We start from the raw sequence: 25,356 nt of genomic DNA, 5'->3' as shown, positions 1-25,356 counted from the left end.
TATATATTATTGTTTCCTATTTCTTGAAAATAAAATGATTTCAAAAAAACTTGCTGATCATTAACCAGGCTTTGGAGTACATCACGGGGATGGTAACAACAGAAGAATATTAATATTAGCATTATAAAAGCCTCATATTTGCACGACCATCATATGACATTTATTACTATATGGCTGTAAAACGCGAACAATTTCCAAACGGATTCAAACCACTAATATAGTGACGAATACTGAGACCAATCAAAAGAAATAGTAAGTGAACAGTAAGAGTATATTCGCAAGCCCAAACCCGAACCGGATTGCCGCGCTATTGATGACGATGACATATTGCAAACATTACTATTTCTTGATAACTCCGCGATATTATTTACACAGTATGCTGTTCTCAAGCCTAGATAATGGAGGACAGTTTGAGGCAACATACCTTATACAACCTTTAGTAAATCAAAAATAAAACGCTAGGATCAGAAAAAAGATAAATATAGTTGGAGTTACTTCACTGCACTGAATTCTATATGATCTCTCTTGGTAACAAATCCGGATTCAGGCCGCCCAATAAAATGGTTTCAATATCATTCAAAACAAAAATAATTGTGTTGATTACAAAGCCCCGGGAAAATGCTAGGGCGTTTACCTCAATCGACACGGCAGAACAAACTCCAGTCCTGTATCGAAACGAGCAAGGATTCAGGACGTAAGTAAATTAGACCGAAGCAAAGAAATACGTGACTACACGCTAAATATTGGTATCCTCACTGGAATGAAGAAGGAGCTCGCAGCAACTTTTCGGAAGAGGTGTATTGATATTTGCGCCTACAAGAAACTTCATGGCATAGTACCAAAAGCTGCGACGTAGAACGTAACGCAGTTAAAGTGGATATAGGTTTCTCTATTTTGGAAGCCCACGCACTCAACGTGGTGTTGGCATCGCCATATCTGAGGATTTCTTTGGTGCCGTTAATGACATCGAGCATTTTGATGGCCGGCTGATGAAGCTCACTATTATACCAGTAGATCGCACTATTCACTTCTTCCCCGTATACGCATAGAAAGTTAACCTGATGCCACGAAAATGCATTCTGACAACTTAGTAAAACTAGGACCTATAACCTGCATCATCATCATCATCATCATCATTAACGGCACAACAACCGGTATCCGGTCTAGGCCTGCCTTAATAAGGAACTCCAGACATCCCGGTTTTGCGCCGAGGTCCACCAATTCGATATCTCTAAAAGCTGTCTGGCGTCCTGACCTACGCCATCGCTCCATCTTAGGCATGGTCTGCCTCGTCTTCTTTTTCTACCGTAGATATTGCCCTTATAGACTTTGCGGGCTGGATCATCCTCATCCATACGGATTAAGTAACCCGCCCACCATAACCTATTGAGCCGGATTTTATCCACAACCGGACGGTGATGGTATCGCTCATAGATTTCGTCATTGTGTAGGCTACGGAAATAACCTGCATGCCGATGACTAAATCGTCATTGCGGGCGGTTTTCATGGTGTGGGTGAAAAGACACCTGGCAACACATCAAACGAATGAAATCGGGAAAAGCAACAGGATCTGACCTCATCGCATCTAAGCCCTGGAAAGTGAAAAATAAAGTTCTTCAATCGGATTATTGAGAAGGGTAGACCACCGTTTGGCAAGAAATCACGGCCGTTCCAATTAGAAAAATTCGGTGCCACACAAACTAATCTAGTCCGCAACTGGGTTCTTTGTGGTCGGTGCATCAATGGAGGTTTAAAATCGTGAATTTACCGTCACTCTCTACGGTTCAGAATGTAAACCGACTATAAAAGATACTGGAACGCGCCTCGCGATAATGGAGATCAAGATGTCGCGGTGAACCAGTCGCGTAACATGCTTTAATCACATCCGAAATGAAGATATTCGCGATCAATCTGGGATTGCACCGCTCGTGGAAAAATGAACATGTAATCGACCAAAATGATCATCAAAACAACGCTGGCTTGATACATTTGAAGGTGATCTGTGTGTACTGGAGAGTCGATTTCCCATTCATTTCAGGATTATTTTAACTGCGACCCTTGCACCGACAAACACTCTGTTTGTTAAGGTCGAAGCACTTACTCTTCATCTTAAACCCAGGAATATTCCATGACCTTTCCTGACAACTTTTCCAGTGAAGGCATAGATACCGACTAGTTTGTCCGCTTTCTTTCATTTCAAAAAAATCTATCTATATAATAAAATGCATTTTTGTAGCATAACGTTATAAATATCACCCATGCATCTACGGTTCTCGCAGAATAAGTGCGTCGACATCTTATTCCTGATCAGAGCCACGTTAGTACAAGAGAAATATTTGTAGAACCTAATTATCCATGAAATGATTGACAATGAGGATAATATCGAGTCTTCATCAAAAATCTAGACAGGATTAGATAAGTTCATTTTAGCCACCTTCAAATGGAAACCTACTAAGGAAGAAAACGTAGCGAAAATTGCTTTAACAATATCAAGCACTCGCAAAGCCCGTTCAAGATGTTAGGGGTTAAAGACAATGGATATTCTGCTTAGGATGTTAAACTGGCTCAGCCTGCGCGGCACTTATACAACAGTATTAGCTCCAGTCTGTATAATTTATTGACTGGAACACTGCAGCTTCCGTGAAAGTCTCAGAAATTTAGGTCAATGTTGACGAAATTAAAGTCCAGGTATATAATGAAGGTAACTATCGGAAAGTTAAGGACAGAATTTGATTTAGCAGGGAAAATTAGTACGCCTTTTAAAATACCTTTTGGTATAGATGGTCCGGATGGGTCAAGCGGTTAGAGCGCTGAGCTGTCGTAGCGGAAGGTTGCGGTTCAAATCTCACTGGTAGCAGAGGGATTTGTTTTCGTGACTGGATATCGGATACCAGTCGACTCGGCTGTGAATGGGTACCTGAGTCAAATCAGGGTAATAATCTCGAGCGAACGCAATGCCTTCTATAGGCTATCCTGTAGTATACCGTTACGGTCTTGAATGAAGTGCTCCAAAACACTTCAAGGCCCTGATCTGATATGGATTGTTGCCCCAATGATTATTATTATTTAGTATAGTATAGTAATTATAGTAGCAATTAAGCGCATTGAAGCCAAAGATGACTCCATTGAAATCTCGAAAGTGCACTCACTAGAGGGCCTCAACTTTGAATACCGTAGCCTCTATTCGAAGTAAAGATTTACAATTTACCGTCTATATCGGAGAGTAAGGTTGGGAAACAAATGGATGCCTTAACAGTCACGTGTTTTGGTATACGGAGTTATAATATTTACTTCCAAGAGTATTACCTAATATTTAAATGCCCAAAAGACAAAGCAGACTGGATATAACCATCACGTTATCAACTATATTATGTACATTGAAGTGAATCAAATCAAAAAACCCTTTGTTGGTGCAAGAACTATTGCAAAACCAAATCCTTTGCTCAAAAAAATGAACTCTGCTACAATCTGCCACCAAAACTCGAATGGTATTACGCAACGAATAACGGCATGCACTTCTTACATGAATTCACATCGGATCCGACATCTTCCTCGTATCAGAGAGTCGCCTAACCGATAAACTTTAGAACAGGAGCGAGGCACAATGATAGAAAAGTCATCCACAGTCTTAGATTCTCTTTAGAAATCATATGAGGTACTATATCATTGGCAGTTTCGCGATATACTATACGCAAAACTCATCCATATGTGTAGTGTAATAGGGAGATCCCACCACAATTTTCGACGGCTACTATCCCCTCTCTTTATCTGGCACCTAGACGAAGTTTTTCGCAAGTTTTTTCGAAACGGTTGGTGTTTCCAGAACTGCCCACTGCCTTCTCCTTCTCCTTGTTTCGCTAAATAGATTCGGAGTGTTAGCCGACTATATAAACGCCACCTCGAGACGAAGATGTCCCGAAATGAGCATATCAGCAGCATCGAGGTCATTGCGGATTGACCAAAAAGTCGGTCGAAATAACGATGGATGGTGATTTGAAAGCCTTGCGGCTCCATCCATGTCAGGCTCTTTAAAGAGAAGAAGAAGAAATTATCGCTTTTCTTTATCGTTCCAAATAACACAAAACTGTTGGACACATTTTAACGAAAAAGACCGAATCAAGTCCATCTTTTCTGAATACTTGAAAAGCATTTTTCAAACAAACCCGCAGCTAGTAGAGGAAGGACAGAAACTTTCAGTTTTCAAAATATATTTCAAATGATTTGTTTCAAAATTGGGAAGTTATTAAGATTCTCGCAGAACCACATGGAGGTGGAAAAGACTTTTGACAACTGGTACGCTAATTCAATAGTATTTTACGTTTTGGCTAATTTTCTAGACACTGGAAATTGTTACAAATAACTGCGCAACTGTTGTTGCGCTATCAACAACACAGAACTGCCCAACAAGTCCATCGCTTAGGTTTCAAGATGAAAACTCTAAAACTCCTTAACCGCATTCCTTAATGTTGCAAAAGCGTTTGAAAAAGTCTGGTGTAAATGTCTCACCCACAAATTCATAGAAAAGCTACCTACGAATACCCATAAAATCTTCAAATCTCATCTGATCAATGCAACGTGAAAGCGAGGATACCTCAAGATAGGATCCTCGGCCGTCTACTATGTTTGTTACTCACTACAAACTTTCTCTCAACAGCAGACGAGTCACCTTCATATTGAAAAATGGACCATGTCTCACAGTTAAGCTAACTAATCCAATTTTGACTTTTTAGTACTAACGGTACTAAATTTAGTACCTCTTGAAATTCAGTGGTACCTTAGTATTTTTCAAATTTTCAGTACTGTTTTAATTAAACATGAAAAAATGATATTAATATTTGGCAATATCACGTTCTGGGGGAATGACAAAATGATCGAAAAGTTGAATTGTTACGTTTAGCTGCCACAACACTGGAAGACGTCACAACAAACACGGGTGAACTGGTTCACTTCCAAAGCAAACACGGAGTATTGTGGGTAGTCGTTCATCCCCGAAAACAACCTGCCTCTGTGAAAGAAGGTGTTATCAAAACCTCTGAGTTTTAGGTATTCATTTCTGTGGTTCGGTAAAAGTAAAATCAGGATTTTATAGGTAAACCAATGGGGAGCTGCTTTCGACATACATACAAACCTCAAGCATGGTCGCGGGTATCAATTGTGGCTTCAAAGCAACCGGAGCCAATAGAGTGGTATTTATCGCTAAGTACACTTCCTTCTTGATGTGAGAATGGTTATTTTACAATGTCCCACGCCAACTATATATGCCTCCCCAATCGGTAAACCTTAACCTGTTTCAATATCTGTAGCATTTGCTCGAGTTGCAGGTTCATACATGGTACATCTCCTCCACAAAAGAATTCAGGAAAGTACTCTAGGAAGCTAAGAACGAAATTCCACTTGTTTGCATCGTATCATGTTTAGACGTACGATTTTCAACATCCTTTCTCCTAAAACAATGTACCGGCAATATTGGTATTCGCATACATAGGTATGGCACAAAATACAACAACAGGAGAAGTGAAAATCTTTTCCTTTTGCCTGAACCTAGATAGGCTCAAATAAAAGTACTCTTTATTACGTTTTTGCCGCATTTTTTCGATTTTTCCGACGACACTGAGCATACCCTTTTCTCAGTCCAAGGAATAAAAATAGATTGAGGCTGTTTACTTGGAAGAAACGTAGTGGAGGTACGTTCAAAAGACTGATATATGTACGAGTGCAAAGCAGTAATAAAGCCAATCGAAACCTAGAATGCACAACTTTTGTGCTCTGCTCACACGTCCAATATCGAAATTCTCAACAAAGTACAGTCTAAGATACAGAGAACAATTACTTCCACACTGTGGTATATTGGGAACTGCAGTATTTACCGGGGACTTAAGATCCTATCTATAGAAGACGATACCATTCAGTTAAAGAAGCTTCAGGTTCAATATCATCACATTTAATATTGTACAAATGGCAAGCCTACAATGGGGGAATCATCGCTTTGTATAGATCCCTCAAAGAAGCCCGCTTAAGATGAGAAGTTGATCTAACTGAGAAATATGAATGACAACGTAAGGACTAAAAACACCAGAGAGTGTAAAGGACTAGCATGACCTTGATGGATGTATAAATAATGCGTAAAAGATATTGATCTACCCAACAGATACTATTTAAATCCAACAGGACAGGCGCAAATAAAACACTCACTGAGTCATGTCTGGCTGGGTATAGAAACGTAGTGGTAAACCGATAAACGCAAATAATTAAGGATCTGGATGACAGCTGCGAATTCCAAAAAGTGTGGCGGGCTACAACTTAGAAACTATGCTAAGTTGATGAGCGATAACCTCGCTGTCCACCATTTCGCTGATGAGATAAGCAGAAATTCTTGTCATCAAAAATAATCTTATTTCCGAAAAAAAGCACCGCCCGATTAGGTGCATTATGGATAGACCACTGCCTGCTATATGATTATGGACCATGTAGAAAGTTTAGTAAGGATTTCACGACGATTCAAAGTCGGATTATATTCATGCAAAATCTTTCCTTCGACCCAGTTTGTTGTATTTAAATGTTCAATGCTCCTGCCGGCTACCAGTGCTACTTTGATGGGTGGAAAACTGCATATCGGAGAAAAGCATCGAACTTATTGGTTTTGGACCAGTTGCTTTCCATGTTTACTTTCAGCAGGACTGTCTCATCTGAACTGATGAATTAAGAGAAATGATGCACGACGAATTCGAATTGGTAGAAACTTATCGGAATAATATATAAAAGCAAATACTATCTTTTTGCACTCGATCTAGGCTAGATCCCAAAGAAAAGAGAGAGGCATATTATCTATGCCACTTCTTCAGGACATCTAAATCACTTACCCACGTTAGTAGAACTTTACGGGATTCAATCCCTTAAGGCCCCGTGGTCCCTACACATCCTAATTGAAAAAAAAAAACTTTATATCCTGAGGGACAACTTTCAGTAATATTTCTTTGCTTTAGCAACCTTCAAACATCGTTGAAATATAATTAGGGTTTAGGTGAAGTTAATTGAATCAACTTACGTCCACTATCTTCGGCAAAATTTCCGGCCGGGAGACACAAATCCTGAACTCCTTCACATCAGACTATCGAAGAAGGATGCTCCGCAACTCACACAAATATTCGACAACTCACCGATAACTTACGAAATTTTCTTTCCAACAGTGAAGATATCTTCCGCACAGAATCACTTACTTTTCACATCTTTGAGATGCATTTATCTTTCACTATCGAGAACGCACTGAAAATCAAAATAAAAAGTTAAAAGTACGAGAATGGAAAGGAAATAATACGAAACATAGGCTGGAAACATGCAGCAAATAAAAAGTTGCTCATAAAAATCATCCTAGAACAAAGTTAACAATAAAATGTGTGGATATTCAGCACTTGGGAAACATCACGTGTTCAGCCACGCCACAATTTATTAGCACTGATTGCATTCAAACCGAGACGCCAGGACGAGGAGGGGTTGGAATGCAATTACAGGAAATCATTATAGCTACCGAGTCATTTAAAATGCAGCTATACTGCAGCACTGACACTTTTTCTTCCCAGTGAAGTCATCGCACAAAGAAACAATGAAATTAAGTGTTTCAATTAAAACGCGGACGCCTAGCCAACCTTCCAAGGAGTGCGGTTGATATTTGAAATTATTTTTTTAAAGAAATCCTTCCGCGTGTGCTTTTGAAATGAAATTTGAAAGATGCGAAATTCGTTTTGTGAACGACAGGAAAAAATTAGGGTAAAGGAATTTTGCACATACTATGTCCGGGATATCCGAAGATTTTAGCTAGACTGTGAGGATCTTATGACTCAAGCAGGCAAAATACTGCAGAGGAAAATAGCGGCTGGAAATGCGCAGGTCCAATGCATATTGTTGTTTGTTGCTTTTGTTGTTGCTGGCGAGAGCTGTGGTGCTCGTGGTACTGTTGATGTCGAGCCTCCTCCTATGCTACTTTGTTTCTACTAGTGTTTCATGAAAAGGATTCCATATTAACCGCATAGCCGTGCTAGTCCCCAATATTGAGGATATGAATCCGGGCCGGATTAGAAGATTCCCGTCTTGTGCATTGGCCTAGTGGACACGGTTGGGGATTTGAAAAGAGCGAATGTAACCAGGTGAAATGCAAATATGTATGTATTCAGAGCTTGTTCCATTGAAGCCCTCGTATTAAGGACATCCAGTTAGTGTTTTCCTTGCAGAAAGTACTTCGCACGTAGTTATATTTGACCAGCGAGCAAAGGGAAGTAAAGACAGGCGTTATTGCAAAATCAATTCAGAAACTTGTCCCATTATACTTTCGTTGTTCTTCATACTTCCGACATGCTCGGCATAAAATGGCCAGCACAGAGACCGTAACCTTTCCGGAAGTAAGGTGTAGAGTTATGGGACCGAGAACGTACATACATTGAGTTCATTTGTTCGTCAAATAGAAAATTTTCAACTCAGTTATCCACTCACAATGAATCGAATTGATGTTGAATATTCAGCAGAAAGGTTGATACTATCTATTAGCTGGTTGATCTACAAGGGGCTAACAGCGCAACAAGTTAACGTAAATTACCCTTCGATTTTTTTACGGCTAAAAGTAATAGATATTCCCTGTTTCCATGAGCCCACTCATAATCAACGCCTTTTCAAAAAAACCTGGAAAATCAGAAACTCGCACTCTGTCACCTCATTGACTATGCTACGAGCTTTGTATAGTTCCAGTCACAGCCAAATCAGTTACTTATTTGTCTTCCGAAATGGAACCACCAGTTCCTTATTTTGACGGGAATCAATTTTTGTATAGACTATAAGTTAGCCGACATTAAAAGCAGAAACAGAAAAGCCATAAGGATACTTGAAGTAAAAAATTCTAAAGGCTGCAAAGAACATAATTGTCCTTATCACAAGTAAACAATCCCCCTCCATTCAATGTTTTTAAATAATTTGTCTCCATCAGACACGATTGAGGTAAGCAGTATCAATGGCCATTTTGATGCAGGGAAGTAGAATTCAGCCGGGCTAGCTCTTCAAAGCCAGCACATAGGGTTTAAAAAGGATACGAGCTGCAACCTTGGATCCTCCTAGAACTAAGAACTTCTCCTTCCTCTCTGCAACTTCGGCGATAAGGATTATATTATAGACGGTGCCAAGTGTGCGACCCGAAAGGGAATGCCCTGTATAAATAGCCGTATTTCTGTACGTATTTGCACAATTCTTACTCAAAAGTTCTCCCGATTGGAACTAAATCGAGGAGGGCCAACGCTCTTCAATTTGGCACAGGTGTTGAGCCTTTACCATTTGAAATCAGCTGCTGTCAAGTAGTGCAAGTAGGTTCCATCTCCACAGTCGTCTGCGGGATACCGATGTGTTCACCGAGGGACTGTCAATAACAAAGCCCCGTCTAATCAGCCCATCAGTGCACTCATCGTTTCTATAACTCGGTACCCAGAGGAGGATATCGCCACTGAGTGCAACCCTGAATCCTATTAAACTTGATTTTATGGTATTCCCTACTTAGTGCAAGTCGCCACACAATAAAACTGTAGGTAAAGATGAGGTGAACCACGACTTTGTACATCGAGAGAATCATCCTAGGCCGTAGACCCCATTTTCTTACCAAGATTCTCTTGCAGAAGTAGAAGCTTTAGTTTAGCCCCCAATTTAACTTACAATCAGGAGTCACACCCAGTTACTAAATACCGGAGCAAAATGGCTATCTCGTCCATTTAGCAACACGGTGTGAAGTTCGGGTACCTTTTTTTTGATGGTTTCGACGTGATAGATTTCGAGCCCGCATCTTGCAGTCCGCAGGCACACGACTGAAGAAAATGTAATCTAGGTGTACATCACCAATTGAGTTTTTCGACCACAAGCGTAAAACTAAAGCCCACTTCCAGAAATTGTTAGATATCGCCCTTGTAGTCCATCCACAATTAACAATAAACGAAACCGAAGTTCTGGTTGACATTTGGATCTAGGTCGCTGTGATAGCTAGTTCTCTCTCTAGCACTTCGATAACACGAATGACGTTTAACAAAAATCAATTTAGCTCGTACTCGTTCCTTCTAAAATTCTAGCCGCAATGTTTGTTGTTTGATGTTTAAATCAAAATTACAAAAATGCTATCAATATAGTCACAATAATATGGTTGCCATTTACCCCTTGATGGGGTATAGCGCGTCAACCATACGTTCGCGGTTACGATTTCCTGAAACGCCTATACTCTTTGTCTATTGCCGAGTGCCCTTGGGGCGACCCATTCGTCGACCATCTTGGGAGACTGGATTAAACTTCATGGCATAGCCAACAATGCATTGTCGCCTCTTCTTAATGTGTGACCTATCCACTTCCAATTCCGTCTTCCGATCACAATGCGTACGGGTGCCAGGTCTGTGCGGCGACGAAGTTCCTCGTTTGTAACAGCATACTCCGACGAAACGTCCCACATAGGTGTTGATGAAGCCTTGAAGCTTTTAAGTAACAATGGGGGTCCCTTTTTATATGCTACTCCCATATAGCAACACAGGTACACTTGACTTTGATGTTGTGACTTTAAACGAAGCAGTAAAAGTGAATCTAGCGCGACTAATGCGTCAGGCAACATCCAGTTCGGTACCACCGTAGGCAGAAACCACTCTTCCTAGATATAAAAATTGATCGGCGCTTTCGATTGTCTACCCTTAATGTAGATAGGGAGAGTGGGAAGACCCGTCAAATTGAGAATTTTGGTTTTATTCAGTCCAGCCCTACTTGCCTCTCTTTCCAAAACCAGAGCCATTTGGCCAAGATCTATGACCCGGTGAAAAAACAAACAGGTGTCATCAGCATAGTCAAGGCATTTCATGAAAGATATTATGGTCCATTAAACCTCCCACGTCCTCCGGAAAAAGCAGCTTGAAGAACAGCACCGATAACAAGAAAAAATAATATCGGTGACAAGATGCAACCCTGGCGGGCACGATTTGAACCTCAAAATCATCCGAGATTTTACCTCGGTGTACCACGCGACATTTTGCGTCAATATATATCGCTCTGACAATAGCCATTAGTTTCTCCGGAATACGGCTCCTATGTAGAGAAGGCCGAATTCACTCCCTGTTCACAGTATCGAATGCTTTCTTAAAATCGATGAAGAGCAGGTGCAGCGAAGACTTAAACTCCACGCACTATTCCAAAATGATCTATAGGGTGCTGATGCGGTCAATGCAGGAGGATCCACACTGTAAATCAGCCAGCTCTCTTTCGATCAGCGATGTTTTTCGCAACGACATAAAGAACGAAAAGTCCAGAAGCCAGAAATTTAACGGTTCAGGTATGAAACGTTTTCTGGATTTTTTATGTAAGCAAATACGCAATGTTTCAGAAATGTGTTCAGAAATGGCTATGGAAAGGGCACACAGAACAGGAAAACGAAAAGTCGTTGGTATGATTGTCAGTAATTGGGTCCAAGACATACCGTAAGTATCTGTATGCCTGTAATCGAACTTCATCCCCGCACAAAGTCAGCGGGAACCCTATTTTTCTCCCACGGTAGTCCATACGGCGACCCTGGTAGGGTTTTGACTATTCGGTTAAAATGAACCTTCCCTGTGGGGTTCAGAATTAAACACGCCATTTGCAATCCAGAGGTAGGTGATAAAAAGGATGTAACGAACTCGGATCCCTTTAAGTGAAGAAATAAAATGCTACGCTCACCACTTAGGTTCGTGGAGATGGGTGGTCGACCAGGCATTGATAGTGGGAACGGTTCTGCTGGGCACAGTATGGAAGAAAAAAAAGAATTCTCAGGGTGGAAAACTGCCTGAACGAAATGCACATTACCCTGAATACGCAATTCATAATACCCTGAATTGGTCGGGCCGAAGCACAACGTCCACCACTATATTTAGGTAGTGATCTGAAGTAGTCCACTGAGACTATAAGGCCTAAGGACTATAGCGGAATTTGACGGCCTAATGTACAGCAAATGTAGTGCTGTTACAAACTCTTAAGGTCACCCGATCGCGGCTGGTACATATTGTTGCCGAAAGGATGGAGCGAGCTACTCACACAAGCCCAAAGTTGAACACTGTAAAGGCATAAAGAGGAACAGAGAAGTGACAAAGGATAATGGCGTAATGGCCTCCAAGCCCCCCAAAAAAGTGTAGAAGCTGCAACGGGTCTATATAGAGAGGAATATAATATCTGGGTTTTAGATCGAGTTCACAAATGAAAGCGCAGGAAGGCTAAGCAATTGCTTGGACAATTGTGGAGCCAAAGTAATGGATAAAACGAAAGAAGCTACATCCGAATGCGATTGTTGTGAACAGAAGTGACTCCTCTTGGGCAAAAATCGACGCCAAAGGGCCAAAGTGACAGTATCACAAAAATCATAAAAATGCAGAGGTGATAAGTTATCCTGAAGAAGCAGGAAGGAAGGACGCTCAACGACGAGAACTTGACACCTAACGATGCAGGTAAGGTAGTCATGATGAAAAAATTTACCAACGAGATAACTGTGGAGTGCAGTGGCATCGACTAGATTACAGGAATTGGTGCGGCAATTTCAAATTCCAAAGAGGAGTCGACGCAATAAAGAACTTTCCAAAAGCATACGGAAATACACAAACGGTTTGTCTGCTGTCGGGGAAAACAAGTTGCTGAAAGTTGGAAAAAAGGAGCACAAACGAGGTTTATTCACACAAACCTCAATCACTGCGGGGTGCACACGATCTGTTGGGCCAGTTAGTCCAAGAAGTCGAGAGAAAAAAATACACGGTATAGACCGCTGACGAAACTGGAAGGTGTGCCATTTAGGCGATAGGAAGATACCCGTTGGAAGACATAACCACAACCCCAGGTAATGAGTTTGTAAGAATCAAATGAACAGAGTTCATGTTTATAATTACCACGCTCCGGCAAGCAGGGCAAGCGTGAAATATGAGCGAATATTACGCAAAGTGCACGATCAGCCATTGTCATCACGGAAGATTTCAACGCATAGAGTAGAGAGTGTATTACCTTCATAAGCAGTGTGTTGATAAGAAAAACTACATACAAGCTATACTGCTTGATGTAACGGAGAGCAAGTAAATAGTGTATGTCGAACGAAACCGTAGTTCGAAGCTGTGTGATGTAGAAATATTCACTGAGATATTGAACGAAAATTCTACACCAACAAGTACGCCGGAAGCAAAAGCTGAGCAAATTGTCAAAAACGTGATTCGTCTATTCCAAAGCACAGAAATAATGCCCTCAAATTACCCAAACCCTAATGGAATGACAAAATCAAGTATCTGCATGCCAAATCGTGAGTGAGCGAGCAAAAGATTGCGCAGAGAAGAGCAGAAAGAGGGTTGCAGAAGTCAATCCGTGAGAGCAAACAAAGAAACGGAGAGGAAGGTAATCCGTAGGATCGATTTGTTCACTGGGCAGTATGAGAAAGCTGCTGGAGCGTATTATATGTTACAAGTTGCTCCAAATTGTAGGCATATGGTGACAGGACGATACCAAAAGATATTGTACTACCGTCACTTGCAATATGAGCAATACTTTTAACTCCTCCTCATGGCAGCACGTTATCAGATCCCTAAGCCAGTTAAAAATGTCTACGAATATTCAGTTAATCATTAGGGATTATTTCGTGGATAGAAAGCTTCTCTATGATATCGACGTACACCCAGTGGAATATTTAGTAACCGGCGGAGTGCCTCAGAAGTCGGTGATGGTCCCATTACTCCGGACCGCTGTATACGACTTTAGTATTATACTCGCGCGACAAACTGCCCTTATTGGCTATTCGGCCAACATTACAGTTGTGACAGTAAACAAATATCTTGAAGACGTTGTGAAGTGACTGCTATCATGTGGGTGACATCTGCCGCATATCATCTGATCTCACTAAAGCTGCTAACGTATTCAGCACAACGTCCGACGAATCAGCATTCATAGTTGCCCGAGTTGGCTGAGAGGAGGTGAAAGTTGTCCAGTGACCATAATACTGAAAAGCGACGACGGCAAGAGAATGCACAAAATCAGGGTGAGGTAGGAAAGTCGGATTAATTCTTACACTGATTCCTAATATGTGACCTTAGAGAGATGACCACTTGAATAAGTTACGTACCGAACATAGTATATACCGCCAGTATTAACATCGTTTTAGACAACGATTTCCTCTTTAGCCCTAAATGTCTAACCAAACATGAGGTCCCGCAGCACATAATCTTCGTGCGCCTAAGATTTGCAAGTAAGAGGAAACAGCATAAATTTCCTTTGAGGAGACCCTTAAAAGTGGAACCGATCATTCTCAAGATGTATGCAATGTAGTCAGTGCAACCATAAGCTATATTCAGGACTAACATCGAAGGTTGCAGCGTCTATCAAAAAGCGGCAGAAAGGGAACATTTGTCACTGTTGCAGTAAGCCGGTAGGGTGTTAACTCGCACAATATGTAATGTTTGTAGATAGCGTAGCGAGTGAAAACAGGTGATTTTAGTGGGTTAAAGACTCACACTGCGAACAGACAAACGGACATACAGACAATGAACGATTTCAAGAAGTATTTATTTTCCACAAAACTTTAACTAGTCGGTGAGGAATGTTGAAGTTGTGCCAAGTGGGAACGACCATTCACATCAGGATTTCAGTTTTATATTTCATATTCGAACGCCAGCAAAATTGGACTAAATGGCAAAAGTAGTTATGTTGTCTATCCGAGTCCCACGATAAGATCCACGGCTTTCACCAACACTTCAGCCGAAAACGGAGGTTACCCCACCACGATGCTGGTCAACCTAGCGTTCGAAAACGCATCCGCAAGAGGATTCATGTGCTCACCACCAGCGTACTACTCATCTTCACATGACACGCTGCACCTATAAAGTCAGCAATAAACAAACAAGTCCAGAAACCGGAAGCTGGATGCTTCAAGTACGAACGGTTTTGTGTATTTCTTATATGAAGACATTTGAGTGTACATTTATTCCATTTGTACCTAGTACGTAATACATGCATATGTTACATGAGAATATCCACTTTCGGGTGATATTGACATTCATTTCATGATGCTAGAATGAAGTTAAGGGGGTTTTGCAGCCAATTACTAAAAATTATAGTAATATAATATTATTAACTTTATTTGAACAGATATCGGTGTAGAAGGTATTTCGGGCCTAGGCAAAATATAGTGGCAGCCTCATGATTTTTGCAGATTTTTTGGTTCGGTAATTTCTGAGAATGGGTCCGTTAAAGAAATGATCACTTTCGGCACCCGCACTCCCCATCACTCCAGCAAATGTCACAACTAATACCGGCTTCCGAAAGTACTAATCGATCCCTTTCATTTGATACCCCACATAACATATTTGAAGGAAAAAAAAGTACAACCCTTTTTTGCATGTAAATTCCTTAAATTCGACGTAAAAGGACGTAACTCACTATATGCGTGAGCGTTCACAGTTCCTACCTTTCCACCAATTTTGGTGTCAATCGCTGCTACAGTCTTCGAGAAAAATGCGTGTGACCGACAGACAGACAGACGGACAGACAGACAAACAGACAGGCAGACAGACAGATGGCCCTGTGAGGAGTGGCCAGATCTCCCATCAGGCGCGACCCCAGCTGGCGGATTGGAGCATACCTATTGATGTGTAAATATGTGTTCATGCACTTTTCTTTTCTGACTGTGCCTGGGCTAGTGTTTGCTCATCTCTGGTGCGCGGACCAAAATGGCTATGGGAAGGATACCCAGAACATAAAACCACCATGGATGACGAGAGAAGGAGTAAACTTACGGTGCAGGGGCTCGGAACCCCAGTACTGGCGGCTTTTGGGAGTGAGCAAGCGGGGTCCCGGTCATCGATATCCCTCGACCGCAGTGCCTCGGTGGTGGACAACTTGGCCACCTTGGCATATAATGCTACAAGTGATTTGGATCTGGAGAAGGAGGTATTCAAGCGAAGTACGACTTTACCGAGAACACCAATAACAAGACCAAACAAAGATGAAAAGCAGCTTTTTAGACAACAAAAACCGTGACAACACCCACCGCATATGTTCAAGATGCTCGACAGCAGGAGGTGCTCCATTCAAAAGAAGCTCATCAACTTTGACATCTCCACCAATGCCAAAAACGATGAAGAATAAAGTACAGGCCAAAAGTGAAGGACCATGTAAAAGGAGTAACCCTGCAGGGACTTATAGGGAGCAGAGTCCCGATCCGGAGGAATTACCCTTCACCCAGCTTGGGGCAAAAATAGTTGAGCTGTCCGAGTTTATCAAGGACAAGCACAACGTGCACCAAGCCATAAAGAATATGGTGCGGGCTATTAGAGTCCCCTATAATAGATCACAGATGGAGGAAAAGCATAATAAGAACACGCCGAACCCCGCTGTGTCAACAGTATCACAAGCGACCCAAGTGACGCCTAGCCGTACTACCATCGAATCCCAGCGAAATAAGCGAGTACGTGAAAAAGAGGGGGACCCTATAAATAATCAGCAGGCGCCTAAGAGAAAAAAAGGCGGACAGGACATCCTGAAAACCAACACCAACAGCGCAGAAGGAGGAAAGCATACAGCGAATCTAGGAAACTCGACCAGCGTTGCGAAGCCCAAGACGAACGAAAACGATGGATGGACTAAAGTTACCAACAAAAAAACGAAACGAAAAGCAAAAGTGCGAACTCGTCCAGATGCGATTGTTATCTCCAGTAAGGGCAATCTGTCCTACGCGGAGATACTCAAAAAGGTCAAAGCTGATCCCGACCTAAAAGATCTGAGCGGAAATGTAAACCGAATCCGAAGAACCCAGAAAGGGGATCTTATGTTCGAGCTGAAAAGATCCAGCGGTGGCAAAACTGATGACTTTCGCACTCCGGTGAAGGAGACTCACTTGGGGAGAATGCCGCAGTGCGTGCCCAAAAACATGAGAACTATATACAATGTAAGGATCTCGATGAAGTTACATCGAAAGGAGAAATTTGTACTGCTCTGAAGGAGCAATTCAAGTTGAAAGAACTTACAGAGGAGTCTGTTGTCGGTCTATGGAAAGCCTATGGTGGCACTCAAACGCCACCATACGAGTACCACCGGAGGCAGCGCAGATGTTGTTAGCTGCCGGAAGGGTTCGGATTGGATGGGTTGTCTGCCGTTTAAGGGAGCAAACTTCACTAAAGAGGTGCTTTAAATGCCTCATGTTTGGGCACTTCGCCAAGGTATGCACCAGCAGCATTGATCGATCCGATCGATGCAGAAGGTGTGGGAAGAAAGGCCATATTGCCAGAGAGTGCAATAGGGTCCCCAAATGCCTATTGTGCGAAGTAAAAGAGGGACAGGATAACCGGCATATTGCCGGAAGTGGCAAATGTCCGGAATTTAGGAAGGCGCTCCCTGCAATGAGAAAATGAGGTTTATTCAAATAAACCTGAATCATTGCAGGGTCGCTCAGGATTTGCTTGAGCAGACCACGTTCGAATCTAAGATGGAAGAATCATAAGTGAACCGTATAGAAACCGTCACGGTAGCGTATGGGTCACAGATTCGACTGGTGGAGCGGCGATATGGGCTTGTGGTCGACAGGCCATACAATGTACTGCAAATCAGGCAGCCAGTGGCTTTGTGTGGGCGAAAATAAGTGATTGGTTGGTTGGTATTCCCGCCTATCTCGCCGAAATTGTCGATGGTTATTTAACTGAATGGATGCTCTGGTACGACACTGATGACGGACCGCAGGAGTACGTCGTTTCCGCGGGTGTCCCGCAGGGCTCCGTATTGGACCCACTACTGTGGAACATCATGTACAACGATGTACTCAATCTTCCCCTTCCGGAGGAAGTCTCAGTGATGGGTTACGCTGACGACATTGCACTGGTTGTTGTCGCAAAGCATCTTGAAGATGCTGAGTTATACTCAAGCGAAGCAATCAGTGCTGTTAAAAGTTGGCTAAAGAGCTCAGGTCTGACACTGGTGGACGAAAAACAGAAGCGGTCCTCATCACGAAGCGCCGGAAGAGAAAATACGCCTGTATAAGAATCGGGAATCATCAAATACTTGGAGGTGGTGATAGACAGGAAGCTCAGTTATAAGCAACACGTGGAGTATGTTTGCGATAGTTCGTTCACTGCTAGTATGGCCCTGGCGAGGATGATGCCGAACGTGGGAGGGCTACGGCATACCTCCAGGTTGCTTATAGCCAGGGTGACCTCAATCATGCTCTACGCGACCCCAGTTTGGAGGGAGGCATTGCAGATGTCAGTTAACACTAACAAACTGAGTGCAGTATACAGGAGGACAGCCTTGAGGGTATGCTCTGCCTTCAGGACTGTCTCAGATGATGCAGCATTCGTCATCTCTGGAATGATGCCGATTGACATCTTGGCAGATGAGATGGCGAATATACATCATGCGAAGCCAATCTCTCCCTTATCTCAGATGAAGAACGCGGAGAGGGAGAGTTCCATAAATAGATGGCAAGAGCGGTGGGAACGCTCGGGAAAGGGTCGGTGGACTCACAGGCTCGTTCCTGCCATCAAGGAGTGGTTGGAGAGACGACACGGTGAGATTAATTATAATCTCACCCAGTTTCTCACGGGACATGGAGGATATCTCCAATACCTTCACAGGTTTAAATCGGAGACCTCACTCGACTGTCCAAATTGCGATGGAGTCCCAGAGGACCCAGAGCATGTATTCTTCCACTGCCCGAGATTTGTGGAAGAAAGGAGAAATCTAGAGGAGACTCTAGGAGAGGTGCTGGTACCAGAAAATCTGGTGCCGAAAATACTAGCACTTAAAGAGAATTGGGATGCGGTCAACTCCATGATCGCATCTATTCAAGATAAATTGCGAAAGGCAGAGGAAAGGAGAAAATGATGGTTTTAGTGGGTAAAAATCCCACACGCTGGTGTATCCAGACCAGTGTCTTTTGAAGATTTCCACCTCCTCACAAAAAAAAAAGACAGACAGATGGCGACGATTGGTGTTGCTACCTACCTCGCCGCTATTATCGATAGCTACTTGAAAGAGCGGACACTCTGGTATGATACCGATGATGGACCCAAAGAGTACGTTGTCTCCGCAGGTGTCCCACAGGGCTCTGTGCTGAGGCCACTACTGTGGTACATCATGTATAATGATGTACTCAACCTTCCGGTTCCGGAGAAGGCCACGGTGGTGGGTTACGCTTATGATATAGCACTGGTTGTGGTCGCAAAGCACCTCGAGGATGCTGAGTTATACTACAGCGAAGCAATCAGTGTTGTTAAAGCTTGGTTCGAGAGTGCTGGACTGGCACTCGCGGAGGAAAAGACGGAAGCGGTCCTCATCACTAAGCGCCGCAAAAGAAATTACGCCCGCATCAGAATCAGGAATCGTATCATCACTTCCAAGCATCCAGTTAACCCGTTGGGAAGTTCCGTCCCCACGTACTCGAGGAGGGCGATCAGACCCGAGTCTGCAAAGGACTCATCTGAACTGGCTCTGCCACTAAGCCTCACCGGAGGCGATCTGGTACCATAGGAACCGGGATGGCCTTCTGAGAACATATGCTCCAGGAGAACTCCTGGAGGATGTGTTCTCGGCCCGGTTACTTGCGGTTGGCCACATATTGGGAGCTTCATGGTGGTTGTGGTTATGCCTACATCGCGGGAAGAGCTCCTCGGAGCTCGAGCGTGGAGTTCCGCTGTACAACTCGGGTGCCGTACTCCTTAGTTGCGGCAGAGGTGTTAGATAGGGCTCGCATCCACTGGTATGAATGTTGAGCCTGCACTCAGAATAAACCAGGGCCGCTGTGCTTGCATGGTGGGGCTCTGATTGTGGCCCCAAATTCAATCCATGTCCGAAGAGGACCGTGGGATTATGCCCTCACGGCAGGTACTCACATTAAACCCCCCCAGGACTTTCATCAAGCCGGCCATCAAATACTTGGGGGTGATGATAGACGGAGGACTTAATTTTAAGCAGTACATAGAGCATACTTGTAAAAGAGCATCCACCACGACTATGGCTCTGGCAAGGATGATATCGAACGTAGGAGGGTGAGGGTGGTGAGCTCCATCATGCTGTATGCAGTCCCAGTTTGGGGAAAAGCACTGCAGGTTTTAGGCAATACACATAAACTGAGTTCGGTTTACAGAAGAATATCCTTAAGGGTGTGTTCTGCTTTCAGGACCGTCTCAGACGATGCAGCGTTCATCATATCGGGAATGATGCCGATTGACATCCTGGCAACCGAAATCATGAACATTTATAACACCAGGTCCATCTCTCCCTTATCTCAGGTGAAAAAAGCCGAAAGGGAGAGATCCGTAACCAACTGGCAACAGCGATGGGACCAGTCAGACCAGTTGGACTTACAAGTTGATCCCTTCCATTTGGGAGTGACTGAAGAGAAAGCATGGCGAGATCAATTATAATCTCACCCAGTTTCTCACCGGCCATGGAGGATACCGTCAATACCTGCACAGGTTTAAATTGGACCCCTTGCCTGATTGTTCAAACTTCCTGTGTCCTAGGTTAGTGGAAGAAAGGAGGAACCTAGAGGAAATCCTAGGTAAAGTGCTATCACCGGAAAATTTTGTCCGGAAAATGGTAGCCTGTCAGGAAGACTGCGATGCGATCAATTCCATGATCGCTGTAATCCAAGGGGTGGTTTTAGTGGGTAAAAATCCCAAACTCTGGCGTGCACAGGCCAGAGTCTTTTGAAGATTTTCGCTTCCTCAACAAAAAGAAAAGACAGATGGATAGACAGACAGTAAACCGATTTTAATAAGTTGTTCTTCTAAACAAAATCTTAAAAAGCCATTTCGAGGGTTAACAAAAATAAAAGATCCCATCTGCCTATGATAAACTTTAATACTGAATGCGTGGATCAAAAAAACTATATACAAGAGGAGCAAATCCAACTGGAAAGGGGTAAATAACTGGCCTATGATCCATGTAGTTAATTTTTTGGTGTGTGGGTATGTCGAAAGCCCTTAGATAATTTTTTCGTGTGTGTCTCCCCATCCCATGTCACAAGCCATGAACAACTATGCAAGTTCTCTCAACATCAGACGATGCTCGGAATTGCCCGCAATTACCATCGACAGTTGAAGATGCGCAACGATTTTTCTGCACCGTAAAATATCTAATAATGCGTTGGGAATTGAATCTCCTGTATAAAATCTTCTTGGCGTGGATATATCTATCTACCCTGGCGCGAAATTGAGGAATTGAAATCGACAACACATGAGGTCTGTTTTACGACCTTCCCGAAATTAAAATCAGGAAAGAAAAGCAAGAAAGCTAACTATTACATCAACAAACGACTATAAGCCTGCGTTACTGTACGTATGAGAAAAATGAGCCCTAAGGATAACATTAGAAGCATACTTGAAGCGTGAAATGCACTGGACTCTCCAAATCTATGATGACTGTAGTGTACCGTTACGGTCGTGAATGATGTGCTCTAACATACAAGGCCCTGATCCAATATGGACTGTTGCGCCGATGATTATTATTATCATGGAAACCATAAAAAATAACACTTGAAAACTTAGCTTTTACGGAAAGTTCCTTTCTCTGCTTGCTGATCAAAGCTGCCAAATTATTACACCATTGTTATTGTTTTCTAACAAAGATCGGGCAATTTAGGAGACCTAGTTTGCAAATTTCTCGATTTTTTCGTAGTTTTGTGTTTCGATAGCCACTCCTGCGCCATCTTCAAAACTAATGGCGTATATACCTTTAGAGAGCTATAATGTCACATTGAATGATGATGAAAACTTCTGGAATACCATCAAACTAGTTTCAATTTTTTTTTTTTTTTTTTTGAGGTTATATCAAGCACTCTATGGGGTTTTACTCGAACAGTGAAGGTTAGCTTTCCACGGAATTTATGAGAATAAAGAGGTAATTATTTCCCACAGTAAAACAGGGTTGGTGACCGAAACGGAATTTATCCATAGCAATGGTTATGTAACAAGTAGGCTTCGCGAGATAGGGGAGATTCCCTTGCACCCTGGAATGTTCGAAAAGATCGTACAATGCATCTGCAGCTAACGAGATATCGAAGCAGCACCGGCCTTTTGACGATTTGACTGGTCACCCCAAGTGATAACAAAGAAGGCTCGACCAGCAACGGTTAAATCTTCGTTAACAACTCCGACTATCGAAACCAACCAATAATTCACCAGGTTACGATAATGAGAGGTACGAATAGCTTAGGAAGAGACCTCTCCTAGTTGTAAGGACGCCATCTTCACAAGACCTCGAGCTTTGTTTCGAGTTGGCAAATGTATACCGTAACGACGAACATTTGGCTCAGGCCAAATGTGAGAATGCGTGACTAATCCTGAAAAGGATGGCTGTGCTCTCGTCATTTAAAATCTTTCCCTGCTGGATGAACTTGTTGTCTAAAATAAAGTCACCACCAGGGCACACCTTGGGAGAAGATCACCTTTTATTACTATCGGCATTCCTGAAAAGGGTGTTAACAAGGTTCGCCAACTAACAAGCTGCCAGGTCCACTACGGACTTGAGACTGCCTCGTTATATATGTCCTAAGGCCAGTAAAGACGACGCGTGACCCATAGATGAGATGTAATATTTTTTAAATAAATTGCTGACTTCCCCTACGACAAAGACAAAGCTTACAGTGAAATTTTCATGAGAGCTATTGAGTACACCAAAACCAAGCGCATTCGGTAATAGTGTTAACACCCACCATAACCGGCGAGGGATGTTCTTACATCTACGATAAAAAATAAGAATATTTGACAAGGACCGATAAGTCAACAATAATACGGTGGCATTCCCTGACATCGCAGCTCCTGCAAGAGAGTGGCAGATATTGAACGAGATCACGCTCTCAGACCACAAGCTCATTGATTAAGTAATCGAAATGGCATCACCTCGGACGGCTCTATTCGAAGTCCCCAGAGGAGAGATTGAACGAAGTACAAAGTAATGTTGAGCGAACGAGATCAAATTAGGAAGACAACCTAAATGATCGTAGCTATTATGAGAAAAGCTTTCGAAGAAAGCTGTACATTCTATACACAAAAGAAGAGGAGAAATATCTGGATGGAACTCAGATTTGTACAAAACAGAGAAGAACACCATGTGATTTGATTTGAAAGTGGTACTTATTCGTTAATCAGGCAAACTCGCCTGTACTACTACAAAAAGGTTCTGAGCGACCAATTTAGCTGCCGTTCTACCGGAAGGACTAACAGCAATAATACATTCATAACAAGGCAAATCTAGAAACGTTTCGCGAACTTTTGACAAAAACTGAGAAGGTGATATCCAAAGAGAACCTTAGGCGCACTCATGGCTATCGAACGAAAGCGATCAACTACAACTCATTCGCAGCGAGTTGTGACCCAGTAAGCTGGTATCGATCAGCTAGTAGACGATTGGATTCCTCACATGCTGGTGAGAAAATCCATATTGTGGTCGGACGAAAGTCTATTGACGTGAGATATCTTGGAAATCACCCAAAGGGAAGAGTATGCCTCTCCATTATTATAGTAAGGCACACCTTGTTATGGGTTCTAGATGACGCACTCTATGTGCATGCATCAGCAGATGATTTATCGAATATATTTTAAATCCTAACTAACGTGGAAGCTTTATATCCAGGAACAATATCAGAAATCTTGCATATTGGTCTGATGGTGTGGAACTGCAAACCTGGAGACTTTCACCGTAACGGGTTCACTGGAGTTATTTATGAGGCTAAACTTTGCTAACAGGACTAAGCTACTAGAACACATCCAAAGAGTCTGTTGTCTACATAAGTATCTTATTGCCTGGGCCATGAGAAGTACGTCGACTGTGGTGCTCATTAAGATAATCGTTGGCGCGACAATCCAATTGGATCAGGGCCTTGAAGTGTATTAAAGCACTTCATTCAAAACCATAACGGTACACTTTAGGAGGCAATGTGGTCAACATTGCGCTTGGCCGTGATTATTACCCTGATTTGAATCAGGTACTCATCCCTAGCTAAATCTCTCCGCCATCGATGAGATTTGAACCGCGGCCTTCCGCTACGAGAGCCCAACGCTCTAACCACTGAAGCATCTGGGCAATCAAAGTTGGCCTTAATCTATGCCCTTTCATTTAGAGAGGAAACTAAAAGCGATTAACGGCGCATATAGGTCTGATATCATTGGCGCGGGGAATCGTACAGTCGAGCCTTATTCGGGGCAAACATCCGATAGCTCTGATATGTGTCATTCATAACGTTTCCATATTCCTCTGTGATAAGACATACTATATCGTAGTCACCAAATAAAAAGAACGATCAACAAATGACTCTTTTTTTATTACAATGTTAATAACCTTCTCCAAAAAAACAGTCAGGGAAAGGAGATCAAACTCAGCGGTTTTTTCCGGAAAACCCAATTATAGAACTAACTCGACATCCCACACCCTTCAAAACTATTCCGACAGTCAAGCTAAATAGGAACACCATAATAAGCCCGTTACAAGCTGGCAGCAGTTGCTGTGAAAAATTGAGTTATTGAACGAAACGTTCTTTAAAATGGGAAAATTTGCAGCCTGGCTCACCAGTGGCTTTATTCCACAATGGTGGGACTAGAGAAAGGATTTGGCGGCAGGTGATCTACTCTCTACACTGAAGGGTAAAGCTGCATGGGTTCACAAAACGCGGGGCCTTTAGATATTTTTATTGTCTATTAAAAAGAAACATTCTACTGGGACTTTAATGGGACACTGCTCATTCAATTTCTGTATGGGAAGAAATTCAATGGTTATATGTAACTAATGTGAGAAATAATAAGTAATATAAATAGTGACTAATATCCCCAAATGGAGCATATCGCGGCAACACCCGCCACCGTTGTTCGGTTCGCGTTTCAGCTTTCACCACGTCTTCCAAAGGAGCATAAACTCCTCCTCTGCAGTTCTATGCCGGATGTTTCTAGGAAAATGCACTCGTCGGCCACTCTGGTCTATCTTGAAATCTTTCAGCTACAGTGATTGTCACTTTCCATGTATTGTTCCTATATAACAGCAGAGAGAGAACATTATTGTCCAACAACCTCTACTTGATGTTAATGTTCCAAATTTCAAACCAAGTATAGCGGATGACATCAATGTGGGCCAGGACACACAAAGAAATGCGGTAACCTAACCCAGGATGAAAATTTTAGTTTGACTGGTGTTTGTCTTCAGTCCTATTTTGTCTGGCTCCTTTTCAAGATCCAGACTCGTTCAGCCAAAGTCTATTGCTCCATAAGAAAGCATACTGATGTCATTAGCATAATCTGCCATCCGGGACCGAACGATGCAAATTTATCGGATTCCGCTTTGATCCTCAATTTCTTATAAAATTTTCGATGCAGCACGTGTCAG

The 25,356-nt window shown here is 42.6% G+C and overlaps 1 protein-coding gene across 18 annotated transcripts in view; it reads right to left on the bottom strand.

The window, feature by feature from the left end:
- LOC119651124 overlaps positions 1 to 7,929 on the bottom strand; it is a 413,254-nt gene extending 405,325 nt beyond the window's left edge. For 10 of the 18 annotated variants that reach the window (XR_005249419.1, XR_005249420.1, XM_038054503.1 and 7 more), the window contains exons 1-2: positions 7,526 to 7,823; positions 7,046 to 7,263 (exon numbers count right to left, since the gene is read on the bottom strand). The gene's annotated coding sequence lies outside the window, so the exon portion shown is untranslated. The other 8 variants (XR_005249416.1, XR_005249417.1, XR_005249418.1 and 5 more) reach the window with 6 other exon arrangements.
- Positions 7,930 to 25,356: the final 17,427 nt, after the last annotated feature.

Source organism: Hermetia illucens, chromosome 3 (assembly GCF_905115235.1).
Source record: "Hermetia illucens chromosome 3, iHerIll2.2.curated.20191125, whole genome shotgun sequence".
Taxonomy (NCBI): domain Eukaryota; kingdom Metazoa; phylum Arthropoda; class Insecta; order Diptera; family Stratiomyidae; genus Hermetia; species Hermetia illucens.
The sequence above is the reverse complement of the archived record's forward strand: the minus strand, read 5'-3'. Positions and strand labels throughout refer to the sequence as shown.